Genomic DNA, 14,409 nt, shown 5'->3' on the forward strand with positions numbered 1-14,409 from the left:
ATATATGTGATGATGAATGAATAACGTACAGGTGATGTTCACCAACAGGAAGGAAATGGCTGAGCTACTTGAAGGTCTGGTGGTGAGCAACAAAGATACCAACATCCCCAATTTCCCACAGGTATTAAATATATATTCATGTACAAAACAAGAAAGAGACCATTTAATTAATTGATATATATGTATGTTTGCAGAGAATACATCTTCTGTGGGGCGAGAATGATAAGATTTTCAAGCTGTAACTTGCTCAGAACATAAAATAGTAAGATATATATGTAGCTAATTTCTGTCTTAATTTGTGAATATATATAATTGGATCGATCTATAACAAATTAAATATGATTGTTTTTTAATACACGTACAGGCAGTTAGGAGACAAGGCTACAGTTGAAGGCATAAAGAAAGGTGGTCACCTGTTTTGCATCTTTATTTATCTTTTAATTGCTTCTTTTACAACTGCATGCTGCTTGTGGGTGTTGGTATATATGGTTGGCGAAGGGAGATTTATATAAATTTTTGAAGCATCATAAATTGGCTAAACTCGATCCCCATTCCTTAATAATCCATAACTTTACTCGATCGACATATATCAAAATATATGCATTCATTTAATTAAATTTGGCCTCCAGACCTACTTTATAATTAATCCTTCTCCAAAAACAAGTTAATTAAATATCTCTATTTATTTAGTGTCAAGCTATACTTTTATTTATTTCTTAAATTTATTTGAATATTATATTCAGGGAGATTACAAGTTATTGAACATGGACCAATGGATAGGCTTCTATTGATTTTGCAAAGAGGTAATTCTCTCTTCTGTTGCGACTTGTTTTTCATTGCATCCTTAAGTATTTATTTTACATTTATATGATGTATTTAATTTCGTAGATAAGCTTTCCTGACCTTTGTAATTATGATTCTAGTGAATCTTGGCCTTTAATCCTTGATAAATTTGTTGAAGGCGTTGAAGGTATATTTATAGATACTAATTTAAGGAAATTCACTATAATATGAATTATACCCTATCTATGGTACAACTAGAAGGCGTTGAAGGTATCATGGCTGCTTATGCGAGTTCCTTGCATAATGTTGTTCTTGCAGGAGAAACACTATTTGGCCAAGTGATAAATAAAGCTGCTGAGATAGCAATGCATTCTGTTTCTTGTTGCCATTCTAAATATTATGTGTTGTTAATTGATTATTACGATATGATCATATGGTTCCCATTATTCGTTAGCAAAATCATGTGTAGATGCATTCACGATACTAAGTTCCATTAACCTTAATCTGTAGGATGGTGTAATAACTGAGCTTCAAGAAATCATGGATTCCTTGTCAGGGCATCTGACCTCCCACTTTCAATCCTTGTTGGAGTTGGTGGTGCAAATTTCACGTATGCTCGTATGAAGGATAGATATTTTGTTATTTAATTATTTGTGACAAACATACTCGATGTTACGACATAATTTTGTTGGCGCATCTAGATTTTTAAATAATTATACTTTAGAGCACTATGCATTGCCCTTGCTCTCTCTAGGGTGCATATCCAACTTAAGAGTGTGTTTTGTGCCTTTAATAACAATGGCCTTACATATCGTATATACTTTCGTTTTTTTATTTTTGAGATGTTCTCGTGTACTTTCGTTTTTCAACGTGTATCACATTTGTGCCTTAAAGCTCATGCTTTTTTCATAAGAGGTTATATTTTTAAGCCTTTCCACTGCTAATTTCGTTTCCTTTGCTAGAATCTCCGTGTTTCATCAGTTTGTTGTAAGCTGGCAAATTGTTTTGTGGCGCTCCAATGATCACGTCTGCATGTTCATTCTGTATTCTGATACATTTCCAGTGTACAATGATGCAAATATTGAGCTCTTTATCCATGTAGTCACATTGTCCCTATGACAATAGGTGTTTTTGTTGTATAAAATTATGTTTTTGCTTCTCTGCACGCTAACAATTCTTGAATCAGAATTCATCTGTGTAAGCCCTCTTCACCTGAGCTCAAATTGATATATAAATTTCTCTACTCCAATGTTGGGGTAAAATATCTGAAGAATTGCTTCATATCGTGTTTTGAGCAGCACTTTCAACTGGTCTTTCTCTTTGTCGCAGAAAGGTGATCAGGACACTTATATTTACAGTGGATGGTGGTCTGTTTGGTGGACTGGTACATACAGTATGATTCTCTCAAAGGATGCCTTCTTACATAAGAAATATATCAACATGTACACTTACGAGATGCCATCTTCCATTCGAGAATATGTGACCAAGAACAGGTACTTATCAAACCAGTGTATTAATGATAATTTTATGTCGTAGTTCATGTTCTAGCTACAAGAAAAACGGCAAACGAAAACGGATAAAATCCGTTGTCGTAGAGGGAGTTAAAACTGTTGTAATTGTGGGTGTTGTAAAAAGCATGACCTACGACAACAGTTTATATCCGTTGTCTTTGGAGACATACCACAACGGATTTGCAATAGTTTATATCCGTTGTTTTTAGAGGCATACGACAACGGTTCTGCAACAGTTTAAATCCGTTGTCTTTTGAAGCTTACGACAACGGTTCTGCAATAGTTTGAATCCGCTGTCTTTTGAGGCTTACGACAATGGTTTTGCAACAGGTTAAATCCCTTGTCGTTTCTCAAATAAAAAACAAAAAAAATATAATTTTAATATTCAAAATTCCAATATTATAAATCAATCAAAATTTAAAATTTCCAAAATAAAATTTAATATAAAATTTGTCAATATTACAAATCAATCAAAATTCTAATTCTAATTCAATCTACACTAGAAAATAGAATTATGAACTAATCTATATAAATTAACTTGAATACTCGTTTCAGCATAGATTTACATCCACCTTTATCCCCTGCAGCAATTCAGAACAAGATTACAACAACAGTAAATGCAAATTCTAGAGAATTGGCACAGAAATAGAATAAACACTACAAGAAAAACGGAGATCATATATTAAACTCATATGCAAGATCAACCTCTTTTGTCAGTTACTAATGAGAACAAATTCCAGGATTGAGAAGAGACGACTTCAAAGGTTGGACAACAATGTGCAGTCCAAAATCCAGAGATTCAAAAAATTTGGCAGGCTAAACTAATCATTTATTATCTAATCAAAACTAAAGACTAGTGGTGTTATAGATGACACGGATAAGAAAACCACAAAAACGGTTAAATCCACAATGCAACAAAAGATAAATAATATTATTTAATAAAAAAAAATAATTGCATGAGTTTCCAAGGTCCCTCATCCCTGAGTCAAGTTAGAACAAGAAAAATTGTACAGAGATGCTTCAAAAGAGAGTTCTAACACTCAAACAAGAATAATAAGGTACAATTGAAAAGCAGTTGAAATACATTACCCAAGTAATCTTTCATTTTCTTTTTCAGTCTTCCCTTGTTCTTGCAACTTCATGCACCTTTAAATAATACTTTTGATAAAAAAATCTGCACATCATAAAGCAGAAAACAACACATCAAATGATAGTCAAATATTATTTTATTTCAAAAAGTAAATGAATTAACTGAAAAAAGATGACATGAAGAGAAAAAGACCGGACTATTAAGCAAATCATGTCCTAAAACAGTTGATAGTGGAATAACAAAGCACATCATATTGCTCCTACTATAGCAATATGAATACATTATATATTAAAGTAAGAAAATCAGTACGAGAAATTACTAACTTCCTAAGAAATGCACACCTCTCATACTCAAAAGCTGATTTGTTTCTCGTTAAACCATCAGGGGAGTTACTTTCCTGCTTCAAAAATCCAAAACTATCAACTTTAGGAAGCACCACCGGTCCTGCCTCGTAGTCATCCACTCTATTCTTGTCCATTCTAAATCCTCGTTAAATTACATCCCCTAAAACTCTATGAAGACAGTAAATTAATTTTCGCCACATTGCTGTGCAATCTCCAATTTCAACATTACCTACGATACAAAATGAAGAATTTACCCAAACAAGAAAAGGTTGCATGATTGCATCAAATCCAACAGCTGAAATTGAACTTTAAAAACAAAAACAAAAACAAAAGCTGCAATTGTCACTCATAATTGTGCAATCATCAAATGGATTTCTAATGCATGAAAATTCTGAGAATTACGCCGAATAGTAATAATTAAAAAGTATCAATGTATATCAATTAATCGGGTATCAAAAGAGAAACTTTATACCACATTGGAACAAATATGGGACAAAAATCTCATAGGTCAATGCAAAGATTGAAAAAATGATTTTTAAAAATAAATCAGCACTGGGAGAAAAAACCTCTGGACTCTTGAGTAATCAAAGACATGATCCAGACAACTCCAATTTCAGATCATTTCTCGTTAGACACGACAAGAATTAGATTTTTTTCCGATGATCATTCTTCTTTTTCCTTTTTATTTTTTCCCCTTTATTTTTCTTTTTGACGCATAAAATGGGGAAAGTTCAGAGGATGAATGAAAGAATGAAGCGCGTTGGACGTGGCCAATACCTTGTCAATATCAATACGCCTCTCTATGTGAAAACTCCAGCACATTCCATGAATTGAATATATATTATGATATACTAATACAATAAATTGTTGTTTGTATCCTACAACGATTAGAGAAGATTAGTCAACTTATGCTTCATTAGTCACAATATGAACAAAAACAGAAAATTTGTTTGCTTTAGATCCCAAAAGGCAGCATTTGACCATTTTGGAAATCGGTGCACACTTCCAAATGATATTTATTTCTTTCTCCGTAAGTTTGAGTAAATTGACATCCATGAAAAGTACGATATCACGTAATATGGTTTGGTGAGATCCATCGACCACTGTTTATCAACTTTAATGAAAGAATTCCTACCCAAAGTTTATACTCAATAGCCAATATCACAGAGAAAACTGAGTAATAACCAACTTTTAGCAACTGTAGGAGGGAGCAGAAGATGATACCTCTCCATAACTGGTATAGCACCACTGTAAAAGAGAGCTTTTCAAAGTTTCCTGATCTTGCATCAAATTTTCAAGCTCCTTCTTCTGAGTTTCTTGAGTCTCTGAATTGCATTCAAAATCCTGAATCTGAGTAAAAAAAGAATGAAACATATTATCAGAAAATTCTCAAGAATCAAGAACTAGTAAATAAGTATAAAACATGGAGCTGCACTCAGGAGCAAAAATATAAAATGTGGTAAGGCGCTGAAACGTACTTGGAAATTTCTTTCTCGTGCCTTAGCTCTAAAATTGTCAGCATCACGACTGAATAATGTTACAGTATATAGCACATATTCACTGTCCTCGTGTAGATTCTTGGATGATATGGGGACCTAAAGCAATTGCATGACTAAATCCATAAAAAATAGAATCTAATGAATTACATTGTGTACTACCAAAAATATATAACAGAACAATGCTACAAACTAATGGTTAAGAAAGAACGATAGTAAAATTATTGTTCTAGACTACGGGCAAGCAAGTTTTCTCGATTTGTCTCAAGCTCAATATGTGATGAAAATCATGGCTGAGACATGCAATGGGCATCACACAAAGCAGAATTGAGAGTTGGGCGGTGATGCAGGCATGTATGTAGGGTACTCACAACATATGTCGTCAGTGTCTCATAGCTTGATAACGAATTCTTCTGCGAATACTTAGAAACAATTGCAAGGAGAGTTGTTAAGTCATCTACTAAATATTAAGAACTAAACCCAAATATTGCTGAAACAGAGAAATCAACTAAACTATAAGTCATCTACTAAATATTAAGAAGTAAAACCCAAATAACTCTTAAGTATTGATTAAACTTGAATCACTTGTCAAACACACACGAAAGCATGAAGTGTGTGTCTGAAATCACAGGGGATTCGCAGAGAAAAAGAGGGATGACAATAGAGAAACAGAAACTTGAAGCACAAAGAAAGAATGCGGAGAAGAATCATAAGACAAAAGGGTCACAACTCGAGGCTCGAGCTGTCGGCCTCGAAGTAATCTGCCCCATTTTTAAGGCTCAATTAGCAAATAATAACTAGCTTGTTGATCACTATTCCTCCAAGAATCCGAAAGAAAAACCACCAGGCAGCTCAGAATAGCATATTTGTGTCTAAATTGCTTACTTTTTTCTAATTGTAGATTCACAAAGATCAAAACAGAATAGTTATGTCGCTCCTTGTCTATATGTGAATGTATTATTTGTCTTGCTTTTCGTAGATCCTCTGAATGACTCATATGTCACGTGTAACAAATAGATCAATAAAATCGTATTCCTTAAGTTTTGAAAAAAATATAAAAAAAAACTCTAAGAATTGATCAAACGGAGAAATAAAAAATCTCATTACTCATTTGCTAAATATAAAAAATATTAAAATACTTTTGAAACAAAATATACTAAATATTTTGCAAGGTATCAAACAAATCTTTAGGAAAAACGTTCAAACGGAACTTATAATACCAAAACTCAAAGCTAAAGAAGGCTGGAACGGAACAACATCAATACTTGCCAGATCATAATTCATACGGGCTGCAAGAACACAACTTCAGTTAGATAATATTTTAAATTTTGAATCCACTCTAGAACACCAAGAATCGACCGAAAATCGGCGTTCAAACTCACCGAAGAAGAAGTGCACAGAAGCAAGTTGCGGCAACACTTCGGTCGCACGAAAAAAGGGCTCAAATCAGTCGATCTCTGGCTCAAAATGAAGATTATTATGTGGGGAACAAAACCCCAAAACAGTTTTTATGATTCAGGAGAAAGGACGGCGATTCAACGACAAGAGTGGGCGGCTAGGGTTGAGAGTTGAAAAAAGAATCGCGATACATAGAAGAAGCTTGAAATGGAATAGATGGTGCACGAACAAGCAAAGGAAAATAATATATCATTTTTAAAAATAAAAAAAAATACCAAAGACAACGGATTATAAGAAACTGCTGTTGTATCTTCAAAAAAATTCGCTAATACACAACGGTTTTTAAACATCGTTGTCTTTGGCCTTAAAAAAATGCACAAAGACAACGGTTGCCAAAAACCGTTGTTGTCTCTCCAAAAAAACCCGCTAATAGACAACGGTTTTTAAAAACCGTTGTCTTTTATCCCAGAAAGACAACAGTTTTTCAATAACCGTTGTCTTTGATAAAAAAATGTTCAAAGACAACGGTTTTAGTGAAAACCGTTGTTGAAGGGTACAAGACAACGGTTTTGACATAAAACCGTTGTCTTTTGAGTGTTGTTGAATTAACATTTTCTTGTAGTGGATCTTTTACTGATAAATATATTTTTAAGTTTACTTTTCATTTTAATCTATTCATATTTTTTTTATGTTTGTTTTTATTTTTAATAATTTACAGTATGGAGATACAAATTAAAGGAAAAGAGATTGTTGCGGCTTTTATGAAAGCTCGGGATGCTAGCATGTGCTGAAGTGATGAATCAAAGTTTTTCAAGATTAATGCATATTTTTTTTCTAGTGTTCATTAATTTAGAATTCGATTATTTTTTATATTTGAATTATATATAACATTGAAAGATTGTATGTTAAATTTTATTTTAGAAATTTTTGAATTTTGAGTGATTGATAATATTAAAAAGTTGTGATTTAATTTTTTTTTTTGTTTTTTATTTAAAAAAAGACAACGCTTTTTTAAGCGTTGTCTTTTTCGAATACCACAACGCTTTTCCAAATACCATAACGCTTTTAAAGCGTTGTCTTTTTCGAATACCACAACGCTTTGTAAGCATTGTCTTTTCCGAATACCAAAACGCTTTTAAAGTATTGTCTTTTCTGAATACTACAACGCTTTTAAAGCGTTGTCTTTTTTAAATACCACAACGCTTTTTCCGCGTTGTCTTTGACCTCAGTCTTTTACAACACTGCCTACGACAACGCTTTTTCTGGGACAACAAAAACGCGGAAAAAGTGTTGTGGTTTGCCTTTTTTCTTGTAGTGATGCTTGGGGGAGAGATGAGGAATCCATGAGGAAAGGTTTGAACTTACTAAGGAAGCTCAGGAGACCGGGGAAAAGGGAAGAGAAAATTAAAGAAAGCACGGGAGCTCAAAAGGAAATGTTGAGAGAAAATCAGGAGACGCGAATCAGAGAGAAAGTGAAAATGAATTTTTTACAGCGAGGAGCTATTTATAGAAAGCACGGATAAATTGGGACCGTTGATTTTTGCCCAGTGGACAGCTCAGATCTTCTAGAATTGAAAAGTTAGAGTTTAAAGTCATCATCACATGTCTTGTCATAATGTCAGTTGGGCTCCCATGCGCACCTCAGCTCGGAATTGCTTAGAGTCATATCGGAATAAAAACTTAGCGAACTTCGAGTCATTGACCTCAGTTCGACTTCTAAGAGGGGGGGGGGGGGGACTTGTGATACACCGGGAAGGGATTAGCTCAAACCATCGGTGACCCTAAGCTCGAAGGCTCTCATCATCAATATAGGGTCGGCTCGGGAGCTAGGCCCTGGGAGCTCGGTAGCTCGCCCAAGCTCCCTAACCATATGTATCTGGGCGGCTCGGGAGCTCGGCCAAGCTCCTTCACCATATGTGTCAGGTCGGCTCGGGATCTCGGCAAAGCTCCCTCGTCGTCGATTTCAGGGCTGTCAGTTGTGAGATCAGTTGGGTAATGTGTAAGCTCGGGAGCTCGGCAAGGCTCCCTCACTCTTATTTCAGCAGGAAGCTAGCTTAGCAGGTTGGCTCAGCAACCTCAGTAAGTTAGCTAAGATGTTAGGATTAGTTGTTTATGGTGAGCTCGGGGGTTCAGCAACAGCTCACTCACCATTCCCTCTTGGGAGCTCGGCTCGGTAGATAGTGGGCTCAGGAGTTCAGCAACAGCTCACTCACCACTCTCCTTATTACTCCCTAGAGGGCGGCAGTATAGTGTTCTAGTGATGGCACTACAACAAATTTTAGATTCAAAAACATCTAAAAGACAACGGTTTTGTGAAAAAATTGTTGTCTCTTGACCTTTCACAACGGATTTGTTAAAAAGTGTTGTTGCTTTCCTTATTTTGATAAACAACTACAACGGATTATAGCCTACGACAACGGATTTTAAAATCTGTTGTCTATGAGCGTGTTTTTCATGGCCTACGACAACGGATTTTAAAATCCGTTGTCTATAAGCGGGTATTTATATAATCTACTACAACAGTTTTATTATTTTGTGTTGTAATAGAATTAAATTTTTTTTTCTTTTTTTCAAAATATATTAGTTAAAACGGGAAGAAATCAGAAACATGATTTCTTACCTCTTCTCTCGTCGCAGGATTCTTTCCTCCTTTCTCTCACAATTGATTCTCCAATTACCAAACCCTAGCCGCCCTCTGCGTTTACCACCTCGCCACCGCAGCACTCTAGCCCAGTAGTCGCCACCACCTTACCGACGCAGCCCAAGAAGCCAAAGCATCTCAGGCTCTCAATGAAGCGAACCAAGCATCTTCGTTTAGGGGTTATTCCTGATGGATCGAAATGGTGGAAGGATACGGGAATAGAACTACGACTTGATGGGGTCCTCTGTAAATGGACGCTGATTCGAGGTGTCAGTTCGGATAAGGCTATCGAATGGGAGAACAAATATTGGGAAACTTCGGATGAGTTTGGCTATAAGGAACTTGGTTCGGAGAAATCTGGACGTGATGCTGCAGGAAATGTTTGGCATGAATATTGGAGGGAAACGAGGAGTCAGGTTATTGTTTTCGGTACTAATTTTTTTTTATCGATCTATGAAGTTTTTACTGATTTTAAAATTTGGGTTTTTGTTCAAAATCGATCAGGCTTGCTCCGATGCAGCAAGAGTTTCCGACTCCGGTGGACTAATTAGCTTCGATCTAAACTTGAATCTCAAGTTTAGAATCCCGATTTCTGCGACTAGATTGCGACGGGACTGCGCTTTGTTCATCTTCTTTTGTTGGAAATTTTTGCTCCGATTTCAGGTTGTTTCGTGGTCTTTTAGTTTAGATTCAAAATATTCCAGTTCAACACCGTAACATCATATTTTTTGTCTGATTTCGTTGCACATTACTTGAATTTTTGGCTCATATGTGTCTGCTGTTCCAGTCCTCTTTACTTGCATTAGTCGCATATGCTTCAGACTCTGGTGAAGCCGATCGACTCAGGAATCTTGCTTCCCCTGATGGAAAGGTTGGATACGTTTGATTCCATCTTTTGACAATTAGTTTCCTTGATCTGTTTTCTTATGGTTATTTATGTTATCTTCAGGAGGAATATGCGCAGTATGTTATTGCAAAACAGAGAAGTTTACTCAAGGTCATGGCAGATCTTGCCTCTGCCAACCCTCCTCTCGGTATTTTCTTTGTAGTTGCTCGACGCCTGCAGGTCATATTTTACTCTATCTTATCGTCCCCAAAGTAAGTATTTATCTTACTGGTCCTTTGTATCTGCTTGAGTAGGCTGCAATTGCTATATCAAATGCAATGCTAGCAACCATATAATTGTTCTTGCTTATATTGCTCCTTGCCTTCATTTTCTCGTTTTATTGACAAATCTTCGTGAACTCATGTTCTCCCATTGTTTTCTAGGATTTTTCACCATCAAGAATCCATGTAACATGTGCACTAGTTTATGAGAAAATGCCCACATGAAGAATTCACAAGGGTGCCTGCTCAACGTGGATGAAGGTATGTTACTCGTTCTTGAGATAAGGTTATATACTCTTAAATCTTTTCTTAATTTTCTTGTGATGCCAAAAAGTCAGTTATTGTTTTGACCCACCAGTAGATTTTCTTGATTGATGGTGCCATTCGATGCACACATTTTTTTCCCTCATTTCTCGTGGAATCTTCTTATTTGATAGTTATTTCTTGAATCTTAGTTTTTGCATCCTTTTAGAATGTTGTGCCTTTGAAGGATGTTGTTTGAGTTTTAGTTTAGAAGGATGCTGCGATGTGGGCTTTCCGTAAGTAGTTCTTGAGGCCAATATATATGTATAAAATATTTTGTCTGCCCTCATTTTATTGCTTCGATTCTAGCTGATTTCCATGTTTTTTTTCTCCTCCATGTTTATCTTGGGTTCTAAGATAAAATTTAAGAGCTAGACTCGATTATTGAGCTATTTGATTTCCAGCTCTGTTTTTTCGAGTATCAATTAAGCTAGTATATTGATGTAAATATACCTCAAATTTTGTGAAACTAGTTGTCAAAGCACGTGGTTAATTAAAAAGAGAAAAACATTAGATACATAGGAGTAATTTAACAAGATTAAAAATCGACTTTTCGATGATGCTACTTGGAACCTACTTGAGCTGCTATTTGAACTCGGCAAAATTTGATTTGACCGAGATATAGTTGAGTTAAGATTAAGCCACTTGCAACCCTATAATGTTTTAATCTTCCTGTTCTATTTTGCTTTGACATACTTTTTTTGTTTAAGAGTATTGATTTCCCTCGATGCATTGGATCCCTATCATGTTGATAAACTGCAAACCCTTGCCCTATAGAATACTGGATTCTGATCTTATTTGAATTGGTTGGAATCATTTCTGGTTATCAAGATGGTATAGAATTTAAGCACCTTTGATTTCACATTTCACATTTCACATTTCTGGCTTTGTGTTTTTTCAATGAGACAGGTTACTTGAGTTTATCATGTGGTGGAACAACGAATTACATCGATTCTTCTAACATTTCATGGGCACCGGATATGTAGCTAGTGAAAACAGTACAAGTGTGGTTTTTCTAGAGGGGACATCTTCGTCTAGTCTCCCTGTCCGATTTTCCCAGATTATGAAGCTAGAAAGAGTTACCGTCTTCTGTTAATCATTTGATTTGAAGTTTTTTGTAGTGTGCATTGCATTAGAATTTAATTTCGAGTGATTTGTAATACTAAAAAAGTGTATATTAAATTTTATTTTTGAAATTTTAAATTTTGGTTTATTTATAATATTGAAATTTGTATATTATTTTTTTTTGTTTTTTATATGAAAAACGACAACGGATAAAATCCGTTGTAGTAGGGTTCTAAAACTGTTGTAATTGAAGGTGTTGTTAAAAGCACGTCCCTACAACAACGGGTAAAATCCGTTGTCTTTGTCCTTAAAGACAACGGATAAAGCCCCTACGACAACGGATAAAATCCGTTGTCTTTGAGGGAAAAGACAACGAATTTTATCCGTTGTCGTAGGGGCTTTATCCGTTGTCTTTGAGGGCAAAGACAACGTATTTTATCTGTTGTCGTAGGGCGTACTTTTAACAACACCTTCAGTTACAACAGTTTTTAACCCCCTACGACAACGGATAAAATCCGTTGTCCTTTTGCGTTTTTCTTGTAGTGTGGTAGTTCAGTTCAGATAAAACGTATCAATATTTCCTTTGTCGGACAAGATTTGGGCGATATCTCAGCCTAGATATTTGGGATTGTGATCCCGGGATTCTCGGTTTTTTGATAAAGAAGGTAGACGTCAAATTCGAAGCTCTCTCCTATAAATATCAGGTTCACTTTGATTATTTGGATTCCAATTTCACTCGAGTGCACACACCACTCACTATATTTCGCTATCCTAGCATCTAACTTGAGCGTCGAAGGAGAATGCCAGAACACTTTCCGGCCCCTCTTAGCACTCTTGCTCGTGATTTCAGGTCAGCATCAGCTCATCATAGGTTGAAGGAGCTTTGTTAGCTCGGCTAATTAGCTCATCCAAGGAAAATCACATTATTGATAAGTATCAAATATGTCTGCTAAGAAAATCCAAGGAATTACGAGAGCTGGATTCAAATACTTGAAGGATAGGATAGCGATAGAGGGATGATGAAACTCCATTTGTAATTGTTCTGGTTTCTTTTTCAAAATGCAAGGAGACAAAACTTGGATTGGTTAATCGGAAAAGTGGCGATCTCTCGTGGATGTAGCTAGGCACATTATTGTTGAGCCACGTAATTCTTGTGTCTTTAATTTTGATTTAATTCTTTTGAATTCTCTGTTATGGATTGCTGCATGCATGTATTCTTGAGGTTCTTGTACAGAACATTTGATTAGTGAATTTTCTATTGCTGTGATATATTTTTTCTGGGATATTAGATTAGAAACAGAGCAGATAAAACATTGATTTCTTAACATCTTCCATTAGAGTTTCTATTGTCAAGAAAATAGTAGCAGACTCCAATTGAGCCTATGAACGAAGATGATTCAGTGACCGACAGTGGATTACATTCGTTGTGCCAGCAATATGGAAGTGATGAAGATGATGATTGACAATAAAAATAGTTTTCATGATCGATTTCTGAGGCATTACTCTATCCAACACTTTAGGACGACACATCTGGTTTCTCCACTTAGAGGTTAATAGAGTCTCCACTTAGAAATTTTTACTTGCCAATAAGTTTTATCTCGAGCTGACGGTTTTTCAGACATTTCTTGGTGTGGTACTGTGTATGACTACTTAGCTCACTTCAGATGGTATTTATTTGTAAAATTTGATGCAAATGTACATTTTATTCTTGGAGATATCTTGGGTAGAAAAACCTTCGCTGCTTTAAAATTTCATAACACCCGGGTGTTCAAATTTCGGTTAGAACGAAAAAATAGACCAAACCAAAAAATTTTGCTTTTTTGGGTTGTGAATTAATGAAAGTTTGGTTTTGTTGGTTTGATTTTCAGTTTTAGGGGGGAAAAACCCAAGTAACCTGAAAACCAAACTTTATCTTTTTGTTCTATTATACACCCAATTATGAACTCATTAAGGTTTACACTTGTGTAAACAAACATGTGGGGTTTTGAAAATCCACTCGGGTACAATCTCTTTTTGTCTTTACCTTTCTCGTTTTTTTTCCATTACCAATGGACCCAACGTGATGCTCAAAAAACAGAAAGCAATAAAGATATGATGGTCCCTTTTAATTTTGACTTTTTTGTGGTTTTAAAAGGGTGGAAAAATAACAAGAATTGTGTATTCCTTGGAAGCAATTCGATATTTACTAGTATTTTAAAACAGCTAGATTTATTATTCCATTAATATATATATATCTTTGACCAAAAAACCAAAAACTTTAAAAAATGAAAAACCGAACCGAAATCCATCCAGCTATTACAGTAAACACAGATACATAATATATCATATATATTATGCTTCAATTAATGCGCCTATCTTTATTTTTTCCTCCCCGGATTAAATTGTTATCGTGTTTGCTAACAGTAAGATCGTAAGATTAATCCATGGACTGGACTCCTGCAATATAAATACAAGTAGGAGATAATTTTTCAAGACAGTCAACCGTTTATCACCCATCGAATCGCAACGGTTTCGATTCTGCATTAAAAGAATTAAACTATTGATTACATCATGTTCCATGGATTACTGTTTTAGAACAAACATTTCAACTAAACGACCCTACGAAATATATAATCAGGAAAGTAGAGGTAACTATTTTGAAGCAAAAAAAAGGAAATTTTATTATATTGGA

General features: G+C 35.2%; 1 long non-coding RNA gene across 2 annotated transcripts; it reads right to left on the bottom strand.

Annotated features, from left to right (window-relative positions):
- Positions 1 to 2,759: 2,759 nt before the first annotated feature.
- LOC140876505 (uncharacterized) lies at positions 2,760 to 4,407 on the bottom strand. Of its 2 annotated transcripts, XR_012148815.1 has the most exons (4): positions 4,295 to 4,407; positions 3,726 to 3,957; positions 3,384 to 3,468; positions 2,760 to 2,875 (listed from the first exon to the last, which is right to left on the bottom strand). It is a non-coding gene; the product is annotated as an uncharacterized lncRNA (long non-coding RNA). The 2 variants fall into 2 exon arrangements; XR_012148814.1 differs by lacking the exon at positions 4,295 to 4,407 and having other exon boundaries at positions 3,726 to 4,255.
- Positions 4,408 to 14,409: the final 10,002 nt, after the last annotated feature.

This window comes from Henckelia pumila, chromosome 1 (assembly GCF_033568475.1).
Source record: "Henckelia pumila isolate YLH828 chromosome 1, ASM3356847v2, whole genome shotgun sequence".
Classification (NCBI taxonomy): domain Eukaryota; kingdom Viridiplantae; phylum Streptophyta; class Magnoliopsida; order Lamiales; family Gesneriaceae; genus Henckelia; species Henckelia pumila.